The sequence below is a fragment of the Microtus oregoni genome, unplaced genomic scaffold, assembly GCF_018167655.1.
Source record: "Microtus oregoni isolate MIOR12 unplaced genomic scaffold, Mior012 000002F_ref0000024, whole genome shotgun sequence".
Classification (NCBI taxonomy): Eukaryota; Metazoa; Chordata; class Mammalia; order Rodentia; family Cricetidae; genus Microtus; species Microtus oregoni.
This window is the reverse complement of record NW_024543061.1, coordinates 41,181,287-41,204,151: the sequence shown is the minus strand read 5'-3', so window position 1 is coordinate 41,204,151 and position 22,865 is coordinate 41,181,287.

The following is a 22,865-nucleotide window of genomic DNA, read 5'->3' as shown; positions in this document are numbered from 1 at the left end:
TGTGGCAGCTCACGGCTTCTAAGAGGGCTTATGCTTCAAGACTGCCTATTACATGACTGCTCAAATCCCAACGCATTATTTCTATCACACTCTAGTGAACAAGTGGGCCGCTCCAGTCAGCCCAGGCTCAAGGGGAAGGGAATTCCCGGTTACAAGGGGAAAAGCGAAAGACATTTCTGTCCTGCTGTTTTTCTTAACAACAGCGCTGGGAGGAAGACACTTCTTATTTCCATTTTACAGCTGAATAAACTTCATCTGCTTGACTACCGATTCCAAGTACCACACAGTACCCACGTGGCGTTTACCCAAAGTTAGTGCGTTCAAAGTCTTGATCTAAACAGCTCGTGCTTAAAAGGCCCATTGGTGTACGGTCCCTTATCCTGACAAGTGACTCAACTTAGAGATGACATTAATATTTATGATAGCTAATTTTTCATAGAGTGATCCCCACACCCTTAATCTTCCCAGCAATCATGCTTGTATGGTAGATAGTATTGTTTTTCAAGACACCGACTCCACCTTTATGTGGATGGCTTAGACTCTCCAGCCCGTAGCTTTGGCCTTAACCATGTAACTCATTTTCGTCTATGAAGCTTGAGAAGCAGTGATGTGCGCCCCTTCCAAGAGGCAGATCTCACAGCATCATGCCATTCTGTTGGAATCCGTTTCATCTACCAGAAGCCTGGCGGTGTCCCCAAGCAGGTTGATCTTCCGGTCTCCATCCCTGAATCAAGAGTGCACGGACGCTTGACTTGAGCCAGCTGTAGGCTTCACTTGTCACTAACTTATGATGTTTAGGGCAAGTCTGTGACTGTGGCCTGGCCTGGCCCAAGCTAGATGACACCCTGACTTTCCCAACTTGGTAGAGGTGAAAGGACTATGGGGTGGTGAAATAACTTCCCACGCTCAAACCTTAGACTGTAATTCGAAAGCCCCTACTCATGTCCTTCAGTCTTCTGTCTACCCAAAGAAATAAAGTCCTGCAAGGGGGACCCGGGGTTGAGCAGTGCCACCTGTGCACAGGGGTTCTGACCTTGAGGTCACTGATCACAGTTCCCGCGCCCGAGGTTCTCTTGAGGTTCGTGACAAAGCTGCTGCGCTGTGTTCCAGCCGGGAGCTGCAGCTGAGCAGCTGATTTTATCCCAAGAGGAACAAAAACTACATAAATATCTCTTGAGCCTCCCGCAGTATTTCATGATATTTATGAGGGAGGCGTTGTTAGGGATGATTTAGCCTTCCCTGGCCTGACATGCTTCTCTGCGACTTTCTTTGTAAGTAACAGGAAAAACGGGAGTAGGTAAAATAGAGGCCCAGCTGCTCATGAATTACCAGCATCGAGGCAGTATCTGGAGAGGCTGCCTCTCTCAGACACCTTTCCTCGCCTGTGGTACTTGTGGGCATTGAGGGATGAGATGAAGAAGAAGGTCATGGTGACCAGAGAGAGGCCAGCATTTAGATTCATGGTGTTGAGTGCTTAGAGCCCACACTGATCAAGGGGGCTCTTCTGCCTTCTTGTGGGCTATTTCCCTTTCGTGTGTGTGTGTGTGTGTGTTTGTGTGTATTGCATCATTTAAAATGATTTAAGCTGTAAGTAATGCAAAGCACAGCTAGAAGAGCCTCTGGCAAGGAATGCGTGTTGGCTGGCAGGGCAAGATGCCTGGAGCCTGGCGAGTTCTAGAGATGGTTAACTCGCTGGCTTGGGGAAATCATGGAGGACCCAGTTTCTTTCTGTGATTTTGCTTCTCCTCCCTCAGAGCCCAGTGTGGCTTCCTTTGTAGTGAGTGCTGGGGGTGTTTGCATATGTAGGGGTGTGTGTGTGTGTGTGTGTGTGTAGATTTTCAGATAGGATCTTTTGTTGAGATATTGGGTTCCCTCATTTTAGACCTGACTGACTAGTGAGTCCCAGAGATCCTTCTGTTTCCCTTTTCTTGTCTCTGGATTGCAGCTTATTCTACCACACCCAGATTTTCATATGGGTTCTGAGGATCAAACTTGGGTCCTTAAGCTTTCATGGCAAGTGCTTGGCCACCTGCGATAAATCCCAAGCCATCTCCTAAACCCTCCCATGTAGCTTTTGCTATATTCCATGTGCTGGAGCAGCGTCCGCTGCTGAGCAGGGGACTCTTCACATATATTATTCTGTATGGGGTCCTAGTTGTATACAGTGAGGCTACTGTAGAAGGCTCTTTGGAGCAACAACTTTCAGAAGGTAAGGAGAGAGGAGTGGCCAGAGGGAGGAGTTGAGGTGAGAACCTCAAGGGCACCCTGGGCTCTGATGAATTTTCAAAGCAAAGACAAGAGGCCAAACTTCTGTTCCTCCATGCAGAACAGTCCGTAATGCAAGTTGACTTTGCAGAGGGAACATAAATACATCAGTTGCCTTTCTCACTGCTGTGTCCAAGTACATTTTGGCTCACAGTTTGAGGGTATAGTCATGGTATGGGTAGGATGGCAACTAAAACTCAAAGCAGCAGGTCGCATTGCGTCTGCAGTGAGGAACAGAGGGAGAGGAATGGTGGCGCTCAGCTTGCTTTCTCCTTTTCATGCTGCCAGGAGCCTATGGGATGATGTCACTCACATTCACGGTAGACCATCCCTTCTCAGTTAGTCACTGGGAAGACACTGGGAGGCCTGTGTTTTCATAGTAATTCTAAATCCAGGTATGCTGGCAATGGGGATGAACCATTGCAGTAATCTCAGGTAAGGTGTTTCTGGCAGATAGAGGGACAAGGGCTTCTGTCCCAAAGAGGATTTGAGTGGGACACCTGAGTGGGACACCTGAGTGAAGAAGCATCTTCCATAGTTCCCTTTGTGTCCTTTTAGGCTAACATGGCTGGGTGTAACCATTTCAAAACCACCAGAACCAGGACCCCACAGAGACAGGGAAGTTACCTTGGTTGGTTAGGGCCAAGAAGAGTCACTCTGAGAATTAGCCTGGGATTCTCCTCAGGGCACAGCACCCAAGGAGAAGGCAGACATGGAAATAAAGAAGTATAAGTGAGGACTATGGTGTGGCATTGGTGGCCACTCAGTGGCAGTAGGGTTTGACCCACGAAGGAGCTCTATAGTTCTGACTTACAGATGCCAAGCAGAGAGGAGGGGATCCCAGGTGGAAGGTCTAGAAATGTTGGCATCTCAGAGTGCTTATGAATAGAACACCAGGGCATGATAAAGGGCTGCTTCCCATGGTGAGCTTTGGGTTGGAATGGCAGTTTCCATCTGGGAGGTCACTGAAGAGGAAAAGCCCAAGTGATATGCCACCAGGGCCTCAGTTACAGGGGCGATGCCCCAGTATTAGGAGCTGATAGAAGCAATCTCTGAACTCCATAGGTCTGGGTTTAGATCTACGTCCTTTTCTGAGTGTGGACACTCTGTTTAACTTCTTGACCCCTGCTCCTTGTCAGGAAGATGTGCCCTAATGGGCATCGTGAGGATGGCCGTGAGGATTAAAAGACGAAGAAAGCCCATGCAACACCTGGGAGGTAGGAACCATTCCAGAAACATGTGACTAGGGCTGGGGAAATGGCTCAATCAGTAAATTGTTTATCTTGTGAGCATACTAACCTGAGTTTGATTTCCAGAGCCTACGTAGTGAGGGAAAGCTGGCCATGATGGTGTGCGCCTGTAATCCCAATGCTGGGGAGGAAGAGACAGGTAGAACCCTGGGACTCAGCAGCTAGCCAATAGAGCCTCTGAGAGATCCAGGCCAGTGAGAGCCTAGCTCCAAAATAGGGTAGACAATGCCAAGGTTATCCTCCAGCCTCCGTGTGCCCATGCATGCACATGTACACACCCCTCCCCTCCAAAAGAAGCACCCAATCATGACTAGACCAGCATAAAAGCTTGAGATCATGCATCACTCTGCCGCCTTCCAGCTTGTGGCCTTGAGCCATATCATATTTTGGCCTTCATTTCCTTATCTTGGAAAATGCAGCAGATACCAAGGAACACTGTGCTACTGGAAAAACCTGGGTGAGCAGAATCCTCACCACGTGGCTCAGAGAAGAGCATCTCATCGGGGTGTGCACACCACATGCCATTACTGCTTATCAATCGCTGGTTCCGCATGCTAGGCTTCAGTGGAACCCTTTCTCCGACCTGTCACCCATACCCTGTCTGGGATGGGGAGAAGTTTGCTGCTGTCTCCTGTGGAAGTGCAGAGGACTCCAGGGAAGAAAACAGCATGACTAGCCACACTCATTCACTCTGCTTCTCACTGATTGGGCTTTGAACACATCTCACTCAAAAAGCTGGCTAAGACAGGGGCATGCATTCAGTTGGCTCCAAAGGTTTGCAGCTGGAAGAAGTCAAATTTGTAGACTTGGTCATGGGCAGCTGGGAGCTTTGGCAACTGCACTTGCTAGCCAGGCATCTGAAGTCAGACTGCTGTTGGCCTTCCTGCTCTGTTCTTTCTCACACGTCACACAGTTGTCATCTAGGAAGGACACCTGAAGGTCATCCCCCCCAAGTGAGGGAAGAGGAAACACAGTCGTTCGTGCTACGAGGTCCCCAGGGAATACTAACGTCCACCTGCTGCCTCTTAGCTAGATGAATTAGGTGGGTGGCCACCAGGCACACAGGGCACTTTGAAATTGGAATCTTCCACACATCTCAGCTTTCACCATTTGCATGGGCAGAGGAAAAAAAACCCTGGTGATCTGTTTTGTTTTATTATTTTTGGGTTGGTTCTTTGAGATGTAATACGGTTTATTATTTTTATTTATTTTTCTGATTTGTCTAAATTAGCCAAAGCTGACTCTGATTATTATTTTGAGACTTCAAACAGTGCAGAAAAGAGTCAAGCAAAGAGCAAGACTTTCCTTGCTTCCCAGCAAACTCCAAAGCTCAGAGAGAGCCTTCAACGGTTCAAAGCAGATTCTTCCAGATCTCTCTGCATGGGAAAAATACTTACACAGGCGTCTACAAATACATCAGCATTTTTTATGTGCACAGTGTATGGCAGAGTCTTGTGGGTGTGCACTCTGTGTACACATGGAGGCAGGAGGCTGATGTCAGGTGTCTTCCTTAACCACACTCTACCTGATTTTTTGAGACCAGAGCCTGGAGCTTATGGAATGAACTAGAATGTATAGCCAATGAGTTCCAGGGATCTGCCTGTGTCTGCCTCTCCAGGGCAGGGACTATAGATGTCCCCTGCTTCATCAGTTTGTTGTATGTGGGTGCTGGGGAGCCAGACTCAGGTCTGCATTCTTGTGTGGCAAGTGTACAGACTGAGCCATATCCCTGGATCCTTCAGGTCGCTTCATCATTTTGTTTTGTTTATATGTCAGTGCTTGAATGAGAAGCACCACCACCCTTAGGTCCGTGCTGATGTAAAGGTGCTGTACTGTGGGTTTGTTTTTGTTTTTTTTTTGTTTGTTTGTTTTGCTTGCTTGTTTGTTTGTTTTGTCAGTTTGATGTTAATCTGGCTCTATCCAGGAAGAGGAAACCTCAGCTGAAAAATTTCCTCTATCAGATGGGCCCATAGGCAAGTGTGCGGGGGGGGGGGGGGGGGGGGGGGGGGGGGGGGGGGGGGGGCATTTTCTTGATTGACAATTGATGTGGGAGGACCCAGATCACTGTGGGCTGTGTCATCCCTGGGCAGGTAGGCCTAGAGTGTATAAGAAAGGAGGCTGAGCTGAGCAAGGTGGTGCACGCCTTACATTTCAGCCATCAGTAGGCAGAGTCAAGTGGATCTCTGTGAGTTCAATGCCAGCCTGCTCTATATACCCAGCTCTAGACCAGCTAGGGCTATATGATGAGACCCTGTTGAGGTGGGGAGGGGGGGAAGGAAGGGAAGAAGAGAGAGAGAGAGAGAATGACCGCAGACAGAGCAAGCCACGAGGAGCAAGCCAGTAAGCAGCACTCCTCCATGGCCTTTGCTTGAGTTCTTGCCTTTTGGTTTTGCCTTGGGTTCCTACCTTGGCGCCCATCAGTGGATTGTGATCTGGGATATGTAAGCCAAATGAACCCCTGTCTCTCCAACTTGATTTTGGTTATAGTCTTTCTCACAGCAGTAGAAACAAAGCAAAGACAGCTGCCATTTGTTCAACGCTGAGAGTGAGTGCACCCTTAAATGGTGTGCTGTCCCAGCATATCTCCAAAGAGCATCTCTCTGAGGAGCTCAGCGTGCCTTAGCTTCCCCTTCTGTTTTTGTTGGTTTTCCTAGATGTCTGCCCAATTTCAACGTGTTCTTCCTGTGATTGTTGGGAAACAGTTTGTGCTCAAAAGGTCACCTTTGGTGCTGAAGATTTAACTCAGTACTCAAGAGCACTGGTTCTTGAAGAGATCCTGGGTTGTTCAAGCACCCGAGTGGCAGCTCACAACAATCTAACTCTAGTTCCAGAGGACCTGATATCTCTACTGGTTGCCACAGGCACTGCCTGTGCGTAGTGCACAGACATATAGGCAGAAAAACTCATATGAATATAAAAACTTAAAAATATTTTTTAAAAGGTAACTATTTTCTCAGCTTCATTTCTATGTGGTGTGTGACAGGAACAAAACAGTATTTATTGAGTCTCCTTTGTCTATTTGCTCTGTTTCCCATGTAACAGGATACCCAAGATGGGATAATTGGTAAGTAAAAGTCATTTACTTCCAGATGGCCTGCAGGCTGGCAGTTTAAGGTCAAGATGCAGAGAGGGTGCATGTCTGACAATGGCTCTCTGCTTCCTAACGCCTTGCACACTGCTTCCTGTGGAGGGCACATGCTCTGTATTCTCTCCTGCTAGACGGTTAAAGGTGTAGTTCCTTTTATGAAGGGTTAACACTAACTCTAAGGCACAGCCTTCAGGAACCTGGTCCCCTTCTACAGGCCCTATCTCTCAACACCATCACAATGGAGTTCAATTTTGATATATGAGTTTTGTGGGGACCATATTCTGACAGCAGTAGTGTAGCTTTGGGGGCTGATGTTCCTAGAAGGTCTTTGTTGGCCTTTCTGTGCTCTGTAGCCCCTTCGTTGAACTGTCTGGGCTTGTGGGTGGAGAGATGAAGGTGAGAGACTAGGTAGATGGGAACTGAGCTTGACTTGGAACTTCCTGACAAAAAGACTGTAGTGGTTTAAATGATAATGGCCCCCATATGCTCATGTTTGAAATGTTTGGTCCCTAATGGGCAGAATGTTTTGGGGAGGATTAGGAAGTGCCACCTTATTGGAAGAGGTGTGTCACTGGGTGCGGGGGGGTTGGGTTTAGAGTTTTCAAAAGCCCAGGTCAGGCCCAGTTTCTCTCCCTCTGTATCCAATTTTGCATAAGATGTAAGCTCTCAGCTGCTGCACCAGAGCCATGCCTTCTTGCCTGCTGCCATACTCCTGCCTCCTGGTCCCAGGCTCACCTTCTGACACTGTAAGCAAGCCCCAGTTAAATGCTTTTTCTAAGTTGCCCTGGCCATAGTGTCCCTTCATAGCAACAGAGTCGTAACTAAGACAGATGGAAGAGGCAAGAGAAAGGGGCAAGAGTAGGTCTTTGGAAGGTGGCAGAGGACAGAGATTGGGGAGCAGCTGCCCCTGCAGGTGGGAATTTTTGAGAAGTGGGGTACAGAGGAGAAGCAACATGTGTCACAGAAGGTCTTCAGCCTTTCCCACCAGTCTCAGTCTGCTTGGAAAAGCCCGCCCTTCTCAGGGTGTTCGGGAGCCAGTCCGTGTAATGGAATGTTCCACGAGTACATCACTCTGCTGTGACAAAAGCAACCTAAGGAAGGGTTTATTGCGGCTCGTAGTCAGAGGGGACTGTGCACCATGGCGGGAAGGGCATGAGGGTAGGAGCGTGGTCAACAGAGAGAGATGGGTGCTGGTGTTCAGTGTGTTGACTTCTTTCTGTGCTGTCTTGGCTGGGTCTTCTCTGAAAACATCCTCAGAGCTGTGTCTCCTGGGTGATTCCAGTTCCATCAAGTTGACATTGTAGATTAGCTACTACTATAGCCTAGCACACCCAGCTCCAAGACTAGGCAGCTAGATCTGGGTTACCCATGTCTGTTCGTAAAACACACAGGTTCCTTGGAGAAGGAGAGAGAGTGACTTGTTTTCAAACCAGCAGCAGTTTTTGTTGTTGTTGTTTTTTCTTTTAAAGACTAAGTTTCTCCCTGTATTTCCAGCTAACATGGAGCTCCCTATGTAGACAAGGCTGACTAGGAACTCAGAGAGATCCTCCACCTGCTTTTGCACACTGAGAGCTAGGATTAAAAGCATGTGCCACTACACTCAGCCGCGAGAGTCTTAGTGACAGGGAGTTCTTGCGGTATGGGGGTCAGAGAACATTTGGGTTGTTTCCAAAGGGCAGCACAGTTGAGAAAGCACACATACTATTTTGCCAGAGGTTTGGGCCGCAGTATGGGATCCTAGCCAGTCCAGGCTTCCTCCCAGTCCTGCAGATCCCACTGGACACAGGCCAAACCTGGGAAGCTCACGGTCTCTTGAGCACCTCACAGAGTCAGATGTGAACTGGGAACCTTTATTTAAGAGTCCCAGTTGCTCCTGCTTGACAACAAGAATTCTGGGGAGTGTGATGGATGTTTCTGGCATTACAAGACACACAATGGGAGCTTGTGTCTGAAATTCTCAGGGAGACTTCTGTGCAGTGATTCCTGTGCCTCGCTGGGTGTGCCCAGAGGCACTCTGTTCCTGAGCTATCCTGCATGGGGAGGAGCTAGAAAGTTTAGAGTCCCTGGGAGGAATGCTGTGGGTGGGGAGGGGGGAAGGACACTTGGAGACAAGGTCCTTGGTGCATACTGAGACTAGCCTGTGCAAGTCAGGCAGCTCAGCAGGCTTTTTCACCTTGTTCCAGACTAGCAGACAGCAACGTGTGGAAAAGGGAGGATGTGGGCGTATCTGTGGGGAGTTGCTGGAGCCTCCCTGAAGTTCCAGAACTGTGGCCCAAACCCATCCCTATCTTCTATACTGCCGCAGCTCATCAGAGATAGGGAAGAGAACACCAAGGCCTTGCTAAAGTGTGGCTCCCTCTCCTCTCCCTCTCTTTTTATTTTTATGTTTCTCCTTCTGCTGTTCTGATCCTCACAATTCTCCTTTGATGAAGGCAATTATTTCTTGTTATTTACTTTGACTGGCCTCAGGCTACCTTAGTAGTCCAGGCTGGTCTTAAACTCACTCTGTAGTCTAGGCTGGTTTTGAACTCACTCTGTAGTCCAGGTTGGTCTTGAACTTTCTCTGTAGTCCAGGCTGGTCTTGAACTCTCAATCTTCCTTCATCAATCTGTCACAGGCTGGGGTTATTGGTTTGTGCCCCCATATCTAACTTCATCCTGTCTTCACAGGGGAGCAGAGGGGAGCTTTCTCTTTCTGGAGCTGAACTTGAAAGATGGCAAGATCATCTAGGGGTATCTTAATGCAGTTTTTTTTAGAAGTAAGCCTGGGGGCACGGGCTGTTGCTGATGCTCTTGTATGGAGTGGACATTAAGGGAGAACCAGGAAGGAGAGAAGGAAGGGAAGGCTGTCTCTAGCAGTATGCTGTTGAGCGAGGTGTCTCTGAGAGCAATGGAAGCTTCAGTTCGTTGGGGTTACTGAGAGTTAAACACTATGCCTACTGGAATGCCACCCATGGGCTAGCAAGTTACGTATCATAGATGTGGGCACCTGCTATGTGTGTGGGTCTAGGGGTCAGAAGAAGTTCACAGGCAAAGAGCAAACAGAGACAGGGCCAGGCACCTGGAGTCCAGGCCAGCGAGTTAAAACAGTAAGGACATGAAGGACTCATGGGCCACAGAACATCTGTGTTGCCTTGAGGACTGGCTATCTCTGTAAGGAGCACAGTCCTGTCCCTTATCCCCAGCTTGTTGCTGGCCAGGTCCTGGAAAGGTAGTTCATAGGAGCACCAGAAAGGAGGACTGGGAGGGTGCTAGAATGTCTCAGAAGCTGGAGGTGAACTTGAACTTGTGCTTGTTTCTGTCAAGAGATGCCCTGAATCACTGGGGTCTGGAAGGCTGGGGTAAGTGAGTATTAGGCACAGGGCAGGGCAATTCCAAGATAAGCCTTGCTCTCCACTACAATTGGAGGGGTCAAACAAGGGCCTGCAACCTCATGTGGAGAAGCTGTGGGGCTGGTGGAGAATCTGCGGAGCTGGTGGAGAAGCTGCAGGGCTGGTAGAGAAGCTGCGGGGCTGGTGTGGGTCAGTCCAGAGAACTCAGTATGGGCAAGTGCTATAAGCGAATGGGAGTCAAGACTTCCGTCCTCCAGTCAGAGTGCACCGGGACAAGCTCTATGCAACCGCCTGTGGGGTACTGACTATGACTATGACCACAGGGGCTGTCAGCATCCTGCGGGCCCTGGGAGCACTTTGCTAGCACTGACCTGTGACCAATCAGGTAAAGAAGCCACTGCTCCTAGCTCTGAGGAAGCCCGCCTGAGGAGTCAGGGAACAGGGTTTCTAAAAAATGCTATTCTGACCCTAACTCCAAGGAATTCAGTCCCACAGAGCACCGACCTGCCTCTCAGAACTCAACTGTGAGCTGAGCCCCAAGCTAGTGTTATTCAGCAAGCCAGCAAGTTAGACTGGAAGGCCAACTGTGGTAAAAACGTTTGGGCGAATTGTGATGAGTGACAGAGAGAACAAATAGCCACAGGCAACATACGTGACTCTCACCAGAAAGTCCTACTTGGTAATTCGGCTCCCTAACAGATAGGCAATATCTGTTCTGTTCCCATCCTACCGTATTAGATGGCAGAGCAATGGCGTTTGGTGAGGGTGAGGGTTACAGGGACGTTTCTAAGCTCTAACTCCTGCGCTCCTCTGTCTGGGTTTATAATTGCTTTGGGAAAATTCATTAGACTATCTACCTGAAAAGTGAGTTTTTTTTTTTAATAGTGTCTTATTCTTAAGTCCTTTACCAAAATGGAAGTGATTGAAACAAGAAGAACAAGTCCTAGTTCTTGGCTGAGTTCACTGGGTGAGTGGCACTGGCAGAAGGGTTTGGAATCAGGCCAGGGTGTCACCAGGGGAGTCATCAACTAAAGGCAAGTGGGAATTCAGCCAAGCAAAGTTGGGATGGAAATCCAGACCATGAATCCAGACCCAACAAATGATCTGCCGCTTCAGCAACAACAGCAAGAGTCCAGATTGTAACCGACCAGATCGCTCACAAGGATCCAAGTTCAGTCCTCAGAACACTTGAAAGGTTGACTGTGCCTATAAACCCTAGAGCTGAGGTGGAGACATGCAGATCCCTGGGACTTGTCTGCCAGCCAACTAGGCCTACTTGGTGAGGTGGAGGCCAGGGAGAGACTAGGTCTCAAAAACAAGGTGGACGTCAAATGAGGAATGACACTTGATGTTCTCCTCTGGCCTCTGTATGTACTTGCACATATTTACCTGTGCAGAATGCCTCTGCATACATTCACATGTACACACCCATAGATACACACACAGACACAGAAAGCACAGACAACACAGACACACACAAACACACACAGACATAGACACACACATAGACACAGACAACATAGATACACACAGGCACAAACATACACATACAGAGACAGACAGACACGCACAGACAGACACGCACAGACAGACACGTGTGCCCCCTCCCCCCACACACACCTGGTGTTGTATGAGGAGGGTGGCCTTTTGTTTGTCCCTGATGCTCGGCCAACCTACACCCAAAATAATCACACAGAAACTGCATTCATTTAAATCACTGCCTGGCCCATTATCTCCAGCCTCTCATTGGCTAACTCTCACATCCCGATTCAACCTATTTCTAACAATCTGTGTTCACCACAAGGTTGTGGCTTACCAGGAAAGATTCAGCATGTCTGGTTCTGGCAGCTGCATGGTGGTTCTCTCACTCTGCTTTCTTTCTCCCAGAATTCAGTTCTGTCTTCTCCGCCTACCTAAGTTCTGCCCTATCAAAAGGCCAAGGCAGTTTCTTTATTCAACCAATGAAAGCAACACATAAACAGAAGGACCTCCTACACCAACACAGAAAATAAAGAACCTAACCCTGAGAAAGAACAGACAGGAAGAGGTCAACCTTGAGATCTGTCTCCTGCCCTAAGCCCCAAACTATGATTTCTGGAAAAATATGATATGACTGCTGGGTGACAGTTTCTCAGAGCTAGTTTTTTTAGAAAGGATTCCAGATGCAAAAATTAATATTCCCCAGTAACTCTCTTGTTTCCAGCTTCTGGCAGGTTCTGGTAACCACACAGTCCAGTACACATGAGGGACCATTGGCTTCTTCAGATCCCCATAGAACACAGTGACTCACCATGTTAAACCTGAGATTAGGTCAGATAATGAACACACCGTGAAGCTGTGCTTGGTGTGTTATTACGGAACAGCCCATTCCATGTGTGGGGGCTCATGGCAAGCCTGGGAAAGAGATATCACATGGAGTTGAGATACGAGGGGTCTGAGGCTGGAGGTTTTATCCCACATGTGCTAGGGTATGGGCAGAGCAACAGATAGCATCAGCAAAAATGATGTTAAAGGTCAGCAGCCGAGACTTTCAGGACTATATTTGTTAGTTGCCACATTCTGGTTTGCACATGGTACTGGCAAGGTGCACCCCATTTGCACGTGGAAGACGCTGAGCTCCTGAGCTTATAGGAACATCCATCATGGTTAAGAAGTTAACTGATGGCCTTGGTTTGCCTGAGTCTAAACACATTAATTATTATTTTTATTTGATTTTGAGATAGAGTCTCACTGTGTAGCTCTGGCTAGCCCGTAACTATCTATGTAGACCAGGCTGGCCTTAAATATATAGAAATCTGCTTGTTTTTGTCTTTTGAATGCTGGAATGAAAGGAGGCACCATGACACCTGGCCTCACGGTTAATTATTTTTTTTAAAGGAGGTATAAACATGCTAAATATAAGACATTGCTACATACAGGTACAACTCTACAGTCTATGTCCAGATAAAATTATAAAACACACCCACCATTCTAGAAGGTTCCCTCATCTCCTCTCCAGTCATTCTTACCCCCAGACAAAGTGTTATTAGTCTTATAGAATAGTTTTGCCTGTATGATTCATATCTAGCTTCTTTTATTCAATATATAACCCATACATTTTTCACTACTGAGCAATGCTCCATTGCCCAAATATACTGTACTTGGTTAATTTGTCCTGTTGGTAGAGATTTGAGCTTTCTGTTTTTTGGGACAAGAGCTTTTAACAGTGAATCTTCCACATCAGGTTGACAAATGTTTCACTCAGCTGAGCAAAGATGAAGTGGAATACATTTGAAGTCGTGGGGTGTGGGAACTTAACCTGATTAAAGAATGGGTCTCAGGCCACAGCTGTGAGCAGTTACACGAAAAAGGCACAGAAACTGCAGGACCCTCTTACCCTTGAGTTCTATGAAACTCCTTCCTCATCCCTTCATTCAGAATTTTGCCCACTTGGCACATCTTAATTCAAATGGTGCCTCTTGACAGATGGAACAACAGCTCAAGTACAGACAACAAGGCCCAGACAGAAGGAAGCTGTTCTGTGCCCTGGTCAACTCAACAAAAACTGTGAGAAGCTAAAGGAAAGAAAGGCAGTGAATGCAATGGGCTCTGAAGAATGAGAGGCTCATGCACAGCTCAGCGAGAACAGAGCTCACGGTGAAAGGAGATGAGACGCATGCACACTGGTGCACAGCAGGACCGCAAAGCATCGCTTGCTAAGCAGGACTGAGGCGCCGGGTGACATTTCGTCAGAGATTAAGTGGCACACCTCTACCTTTACACTCTTCATCTCATGTAGGGCAGGAGAAGATTCTTTCTACCTCCTCCTTGGCTTGTGGCTGATGTCCCTTGAGTGCAGACAGATGGACAAGACAAAGATGCACAGATTGATGTTACCTAGATCTCACATGGCCTGGGAACCTTCAAAACCTAAAGAAACAGGCAAAGCTTGCATTTTTGTCCTAAATTCAATGACTCATGGTCAATCACTGAGAAGCTTCTTAGGCCGAGTAGGTCATGTCCAGTGGTAATGAACTTGGGGCGACTAGAGGGGCCTGTCAGGTGCTTCTTGGACACAAGGGTGTTCCTTTCCCCTGGGGACAGGGAAGAGACCTTTCACAGGAGGGACTTGCAAGCTATTTCAGGGAAATCCATCACATGCTTCTCTGACTTGAAGCTGGAGAAGGGCAGAGGGGCCCCTCTGTTTCTAGGGTTTCCTCACATGCTCAGGGGCCCTGTTGTGTCCTGACTAATGACACCCACACTTATCTCCCCCCAATGCTTGAATTTTGTGTGCATGTGTATGTGTATACATGTATGTGAGTGTGTATGTGTGTGTATACATGTATGTGAGTGTGCGTATGTGTGTATACATGTATGTGAGTGTGCGTATGTGTGTATACATGTATGTGAGTGTGTGTATATACATGTATGTGAGTGTGTGTATGTGTATACATGTATGTGAGTGTGTATGTGTGTATACATGTATGTGAGTGTGTATGTGTGTGTATACATGTATGTGAGTGTGTGTATGTGTGTATACATGTATGTGAACGTGTGTATATACATGTATGTGAGTGTGTATGTGTGTGTATACATGTATGTGCGTGTGTGTGTGTATGTGTGTATGGAGAGCAGAGAACAACCTTGTGTATCACCTTTAGGAATGCTGTCTACCCCCTTTGAGATAGGCTCTCTCATTGGCCTGGAGCTCACTAATTAGGCCAGACTGGCTCTTCAGTGAGCCTTGGAGGTCCACCCATCTCAGCCTCCCCAGAACTGGGATCACCTTGTATTTTTTTCCATGGGTTTTGGGAATCGAATTCAGTTTTTATGCTTGCGGGGCAAGGACTTGACTTACCGAGCCCCCCGTCTGACTTCTTCAATAGAAGCTTTGTCAAGTGGAGCCGTCTGTCTTATTCCCAGCAGGTCATTCCTGCCCCTTACCCTACACCCGGCCTGGGGAAGGCACTTGGTAAATATCTGCTGAGCAGATTCATGAAGCCGTGGAGTGAGGTCTCCCTGTAAGCATAGCGTCAAAGGCCTGAGACACAGCAGGAAGTGCTCTGGGAGTGTGGTTTCTGCAATTGGATGGCCTCGCAGCATAAAAGGCTATACACAAGGCAGATTTGTTAGAGCCATTTATGAAATCTTGCCTGTGCTTGACCAGAGGGAGATGAAAGTCACCCTCTGGGAAGGATCCCTGCCTGTTCCTGCACCACCGGCAATCAGGCAGTGGACTTGTTTGGCACTCAGCCACGGGAAACCATAGGGAGCTTGTGCCAGGGCCCTGGGGGCATGTCCTGTAACATTGGAGGGCACGCTCTGGTTGACTTAACAAAGTCATCATGGGCGCATTCCTAACCTGTTTGAATGTCCTGTAAAAGGTCATCAACCACACATACACCTACGTATGTGGGAAAAACCTAACAAGCTGTGTCTATAACTATCCTGGGGCACTCGTGACTGTCTCTTACAGGTTAGACATGCCTAGTAGAAGAAGGGCAACTTGGAATTCCCTGTTGAATATTTGTATTTTCATGAGATGGAAATCCAAGTCTCTTTGTGAAATTCATTTGGGTTTCACCTTCACTCTATGCGCAGAGCCAGAAGGTAATTCCGGTAATTCGACAACATTCTGCGTGCGTGCTTTCACTGGGGTCTGCTGTCACATGTGTTCGTGCCAGTGTTCAGGACATTTTGGTCTTGGGGTATCATTTTTGGTTTGGGGATAAGGGGTGCTCAGCTTGTATCCAAAAATTGCGCTAGAGGGCGGGGCACATATAGCTCAGATGGGAGAGTGTTTGACTGACATATGAAAACACGGGATTCAGTTCCCAAGACCTCATAAACGGGGTACAGTGACAAATACCTATATCCCCAGCAATGAGGAAATTGAGGCAGAAGAAGGAGCCATTCAGGGTCATCTTGAATGATTTGATGAGTTGGAGGCCAGACTGGGTTGCAGGAGACCCTGTCTCGACAAACAAGCAAACACAACAGCACCAACAAAGACCCTCCTTAGGCAGTTCTGTGGGATGGCTGCCATGGGAGACAGCCATGCTTCTGTGCATGCAGACAGACAGTATTTACCAAGGCCTATTGTGCCATGTTGACTGACCCAGGATGAAGCAAGGCATGAAGCTCCAACCCTGTACAAGGGAGGCAGCTGCGAAAGGAGGTTGGGGGCAAACTGGGATTGGCTGTAGTTACTCTCCTTGGTGTCCGTGGCATGGCTGGGATTTGGACAGAGACCACCTGGCCCAGAACCTGGTTCTGGATGGCCCTGCCATGTGGCCTCCAGGGAAGAGCGTCAGGTAGTGACATTCTGTCTAGATAGAATCAGCTTGCTGTGTCAGAATGAAGAGGAATGTTAGGGGCACAGATGGCCGAGCTGAAGGTGCAGTGTGGTCTGGTGTCCAGTGACAAGGTGTCACTGGTCCCCAGGACTGGGGTCAGCCAGCCTTGGCTATGAATTGGTTCTGTGCCCATCCTTGAGTCCAGCTTCTCACACATTTTTGTCTGGTCTGTGTCTTTGCTTTGCTGTCTTAGTTATAGGTATGAAGTAAGACTCCCTGTTAGTAAAAGGGCAGAATTATCCTTGACCTGAAGATCACTGGGGACCTGGGAGTCTGTCCCGATTGTCCATAAATCTCCTATTGCCTCAAAATACCATGCAAGACTCTAGGCTTCTACCCAGATGCTAACCATTTCTCTTCCCTTTCACCCCATAAGATATTTAAGACTTTTGCTGGAATGTTCTATGAATTTTTAAAGACTGCAACACTCACAGTTTCTGCTTTGGCTGTTAGGTCTGAGAAACCTGCCATGAAACTAAATAACTATCCATGGCTCTGAGAACAGCTAGGGATCGTTCTAAATCAGCTGTTCTCAACCTGTGGGTCAAGACCCTGGGGGGGGTTGTCCAATGACCCTTTCACAGGGGTCTCATATCAGATATCCTGCATATCAAATGTTTACATTATGATTTATAACAGTAGCAAAAATTACAGTTATGAAGTAGCAGTTAACAGTAGCAAAAATTACAGTTATGAAATAGCAGTGAAAATACTTTTGTAGTTGGGGGTCACCACAACATGAGGAACAATATCAAAGGGTCACAGCATTAGGAAGGTTGAGAACCACTACTCTAGATTTTTCCAGGATCAGTGATTCTTTCCTCAAGATCCCTGGCTTCTTTGTCCATGCTCCTGCCAGACTCTACATTCTCTAGATCAGAGCCCTGGGGGCTTTAGTTCATCCAGTCAGCAGAGATGTTGGGGGTAGGGTTCTCCCACTTCAGCATAGGCTGATCTAAGGCATTCACCTTTGCTGAGAGCTTCTCTGACTTCACAACTTGCTCAGACCTGATAGAACATTCAGGGTCCTGGACCCCTCTCTGATGTGGGAAGGTCATTTGTCAATCTTTTGTTTCATTGGTTAATCAATAAAGAAAACTGCTTGGTCTGATAGGTCAGAAAATTAGGTAGGTGGAGTAAACAGAACAGAATGCTGGGAGGAAGTGAGGCAGATGCCATGCCTCTCCTCTCCAGGGCAGATGTGATGAAGCTTCAGCCCAAGATGGACATACACTAGAATCCTTTCCGGTAAGTCACCACTTCGTGGTGCTACACAGATTATTAGAAATATGTTAGTTGAGATGTGAGAGTTAGCCAAGAAGAAGATAGATATAATAGGTCAGGCAGTGTTTAAAAGAATACAGTGTTGTTATTTCAGGGCATAAACTAGCCAGGCGGCTGGGAGCTGGGTGGCAGGAATACAGCCGGCAGCTCCTTCTACAAATGGTGCCCATGTGGATAACTGAATCCACAGAAAGCCTGAGAAAGCTTGGGAAAGAATAAAACAGGTTTTCTTGGTAGCAGCAATTTCTCGGGTCTGCTCTGCTTGCTAGAGCCAAGTAAGCGCTCTCATTTAAGAGAGGCTTCCTGACTCAGCTTTAGCTGCAAAACCCTGCAGCTCTTAAAAGGTCCTGCCATGAAATACTTAAACGGTGTTGATGAAAAACTGGATGCATGCTTTTCGGTTTTTAGCCATAGCAGAAAAAAAGTTGTGCCATTTTAAAATGCTGGCTTTATGGGCTGTCCTGCCAATGAAAACTCTGACTCTTTGAGGCAAGAGGGCCAGCTACAGAGAGAGGACTTGAGTGTTGTCTGTGGACACACTGTTGCAACTTGCTTGCTGGCAGGGACCTTGAAACACTGTAGAGTTGGGGCAATGAACAGCTCTGGCCAGTACCTCAGCCACAAGGCTGGAATTGCAAAAAGCTAAGGAATGGGCTGGATTTAGCCGGCAAAGCCACGGCTTTAATCCTACCCATATTGCTCAGTAATTTAAAGGCTCATGTGGTCAGAGAGAGAGAGAGAGAGAGAGAGAGAGAGAGATACAGTAAAGACAGATTAAAAAACAAAGAAAACCTCTAAATGGTTTACAGTTTGTTAAAAATATATGCAGGCTAAAAGTTAAAGTTCTTAAAGTTAAAAAAAAAGAGAGTAGTTGGGTGTGGTGGTACACACCTTTAATCCCAACACTTGGAAGGCTGAGGTAAATTGACCTCTGTGACTTCAAGGTGTGGTAGGACACACCTTTAATCCCAATGCCTGGGAGGCAGCACAGACTGATCTCTGAGAGTTCAAGGACAGCCTGGTCTACAGAGTTATTCCAGGACAAAGATATACAGAGAACCTCTCTCAAAAAATAAAAGTAAAAATAAATGAAACAGAGGTTAAAATAAAGCCACACAAACATGGAAAATACACAGAGAATCTTGATACTGTATTCTATTATGCTCTCTTTGAATTGTTTGAATGCTCAGGAAGGAACAACAGCTGCTAAAAGGTATTTGTTTATAAATGCTGCTGAACTTATCCAAGATAGATACTTTGAAAATACCTTGACTTTAAAATTTGGATCTAAGGACAGGAGCCATGGATCTTATTTTTGACACAGTTTCCCACTGACTTGAAGTTTGCCAAGAAAAGGGACATAGCTGGTAAATGAGCCCCAGGAATTATCTTTGATCTACATCCTGATGCTGAGATTACAAGTATACACTATAAGACCCACATTTTTCATGTATGTTCTGGGGTTTGAACTCAGCTCCTTCATACTTACAAGGCAAGCTCTTTAGTACTGAGCCATCTTCCTGACACCCAAAATTATTTAGTGTCTTTTCTCCCCTTTTGTGGTAGTGGTGATTTTTTACATTGCTGGGAATCGAACTCAGGGCTTCCTGACTGCTAGGCAAGTACTCTACCACTGAGCTACATATCCCAGGCTCATTACATCACTGTTCAGCAAATACCTACTCATTCTTCCCTTTTACAGAACAGGCTTTATCCTGACTCTGCCAACATGAGGTTTGTTCTTGTGACTAATGCCAGGATCTGAGCAACTATGTCCTGTGCACAGCCCTTGCATGTGCTGGAGCAGCTGAACTTGGCTTCTGGGGTTTCTGTCATTCACCATAAACCGAATAAGTCCTGGTTAGCAGGTGACAGGAGCAGACATGTGCTTAGTCTTACCCGAGTCATAGGTGCTCAGCTCAGGATTGAGAGACAGGAAGGTGAGGTCCAGGTGCTCAGTGGCTCTGCTCCATCTGGACCATGTGTAGTCTCAGGTCCTCAGTAGAGAGCTCCAAAGCCTTCGCCAGTTTCTCCCTCTTAGCCAAGCATCACTTACATACTGGTCCCTACTGTTTTCATTTCTCTGGAGCGACAGATGCCAGTCCACAGTGATGAATGGAGCAGTACTTCCCAGTACGTCTGATGCCATAGCCACCGACTAAAAACTATCACCTCGTGTGATATGGCTTGGGAGATCTGCTATGCCAGTGTGCTCTCTACCTCTGTTGTGACTGATATTAGAGCCACAGGCTGTATGGCTGTGAGCTGGCTGAAGCCTATGAAGTTGATAAGCATGTGATGACCATGTGTTCACACGCTTGTGGGTGGTCACAGCTGAACTGACTGGGGTTGTTACAGCAGCCAGTGTCTCACAATGTGCTGTTTAGAGGGGAAAGTCTGAGCTAGTCAGATGTCCAGATGGTGAGGCTGAGTTAAGAGTAATGGTTTCTGGACCCTGAGCTCAACTTCCCCTAAGGAAAAAAGGAGAAGGACATGGTGACTTCTGGTCCCAGATTCCAGGGGGGGAAGCTCTTTAGGGTACACTCCCAGTTGTAAGGGGCGGGTGGATATATAGGTGGATACACACTCTGGCCTATCTACCCTTGGCCATCCGTCAGCAGTGTCTGAGAAGCACATGCCCTCCTCTTCTGAATTCCTAGGCAGTGAGGCATTCTGGAAGCCAAGAGCACAGCTTTCTGCCTAGGTGTGCAGAGCTAATTGTGACATTTGGCTGGAGAACATGGATATAGTGACACACATTTCTATACAACTATCCTTTGAACTCCCAAAGGCTGAACTTTTGAAAGTCCTGGCAACAAAGTTAATGTTGTGCTTTCCTGTCGCTTTAAGGGACGCCCACTCCCATTACCTCTGACCTGCCCACCGCCATCTTAGGCCCTTCCTTTTCTGCTTCCTTGACATGCGTGCTTTTTATTATAAGGAAGACCTGGGAATGTTATGGTTTTGGTCCCTTTAAGAGACAAGCCACACCCATTCCCCTCCCCATCCACTGAGGCAGGCTGATCTTCAGCTTCTGGTCTGAGCTCGGTCTCTTTTCCATCTTCCTCTCAGAGAGGCAGCTTTGCATCTGCCTCTCTCCCCACTTCTCTGCTTCCCCCCTTCTCTGTCTCTTTCTTCTCTCTCTCTCTCTCCCTCTCTCTCTGACCCCTTCTTCACCCTTCCTCCTCCATAACCCCCTGAATAAACATTCAACCTCACCCTGCATGTTGTGTCTATCCATGTTTCTGTCTTCTGCCCGCCTGCCATGTATCTCCCTGCCTGGAACCAGCCATTGCTCAGGGATCAGCAGCCTACTCTGCCTGGGGCCCACTGCCTGCTGCCACATGGCCTGCCACCACTGCTCTGGGACCAGCAGCTGTCTCTGCCTGGGACTGGCTGCTCCCAGGGCCCGCTGTCTGCTGCCACATGGCCTGCCACCACCACCGCTTGGGCCGCCGCTCTGGGACCGGCAGCCATTTCTGCCTGGGACTGGCTGCTCCCAGGGCCTGCTGTCTGCCACCACATGGCCCGCCACCACCATTTGGGACTTACAGCATTTCTGCTGCCTACTGCTGCGGGGATCTTGGAGCATTTTTAAAAAAGAATAACAGTTAACACACCTTGAAAACATTTAAGAATGAGTACTAAACCTGCTGTCCTATTGTGTGCCCGCCAGGTTTTCATTTCACCCACCTTGAAGAGAACAACATAGTCAGTGTTGCTTGCCTTTGTAGCCTAAGGTAATGCATAGCTTTATTCTCAAGTTACGTACCCTTCCACGCCTTTCCCAGAATAATGTATGATTCCAAGTGTGTATGCAGTGATGAGAACGGCCATAAATGTTGGGAGCAACCTGATGGAGCTTGCTGAAGTATGTTTGTTGAACTGAATGCTTCCGGGTCAGCTGGAATCTGTAGAGTTTCCCCTTTCCCTTGTAAAACTCAGCTAAGGATTGCCATAAGGAGTGCCATGTCCCTTCCCCATGCTTCATTTTCTGTGTTGTGTAATAAATACCGAGCAAAACCCTTTGTTAGGGACAGACAGACATGGGGACAGTCAGACATCAGACAGCATTCAGGTAGGTGCAGGCACAGGTACATATAATAAACAGACTACAGATAGGCCAGTAGCCACAGACAACAGATTGACAGAATATAGAGGTGTGAAGAATTCAAATTTGGACCCACTTCTAGTCCAATGAACCCAAGAGGAAGTCTGTATTTTCATCCCTTCATGCGGCACTGATGCATGTTGGTGGCCTGCAATATCTTTAGTGTGAAAGGAGGGATGTGGTCGGGCTTGCAGAGTCTGCTGGACCCTCTGCCATGGTGGCTGATGACACATCTCCCAGCATGCCCTTTCTGGTGACGGAGGCACTGGTGTTGACATGGGTATTCCCACCATACATTGCCACAGAATGAGAGTGACAGAGAAGATGAAGCCAAGTTAGGTGACATGGCTGGTTTCGTTCCCTGTGTGTGTAAGTGACACACACGGGATGGCAAGCCTAGCATGAGGGTGGCAAGCAAGGCAGTTGATTCAGGGGCAGATCTGAAGGGTATAAAAACCTGAGTCACTGTGTGGTGGTTTCAACGAGAGGGGCCCCACAGGCTCAGGCGTTTGAGTTCTAGGCCCCTGGTGGTGCTTCGGGTAGGCGTGTAAGGTGTGGCTTTGTCAGAGGAAATGTGTCACAAGGAGCTGGCCTTGATGTTTCAAGACTGTCATTTGCTCTCTGCCCCCTGCTCGTAGTGAGACTGTAATTACCTTGGCTGATCCAGCTGCCTATGCTGATGGGCTCATCTCTCTGGAACCATGGCACCAAATAAACCCTTCCTTCTAGAATTTGCCTTGGTCACGAAGATTCATCACAGCAGTAGAAAGCCTAACTAATAGACATGATGAGTTGTTGTTCAGCGGTAGACGTTTGCCTGGCATGCGCAGGCCCTGGACTCCATCCCCAGGACTATAAAACAATGACAAAACCTCAGTCATCAAGTTTAATATTTTCTCAAAGCAGTTCTTAAACACACACACACACACACACACACACACACACACAGACACACACACACAGACACACACACACAGACACACACACGATGGTTCAGCAAGTGAAGGTACCTGCTTCCTATCCTGACGACCTCGGTTCTATCCCTGAGACCCATATTGTTGAAGGGAGAACCAGCTTCCACAAGCTGTCCTCCGGCCTCCATTTGTGCCAGGTGGGTACTCGCCCATACCCACACACAAACTAAATCAACACACATGCAAAACTTCTCCACACGGAAATAGGGAAATCTGAAATAAAG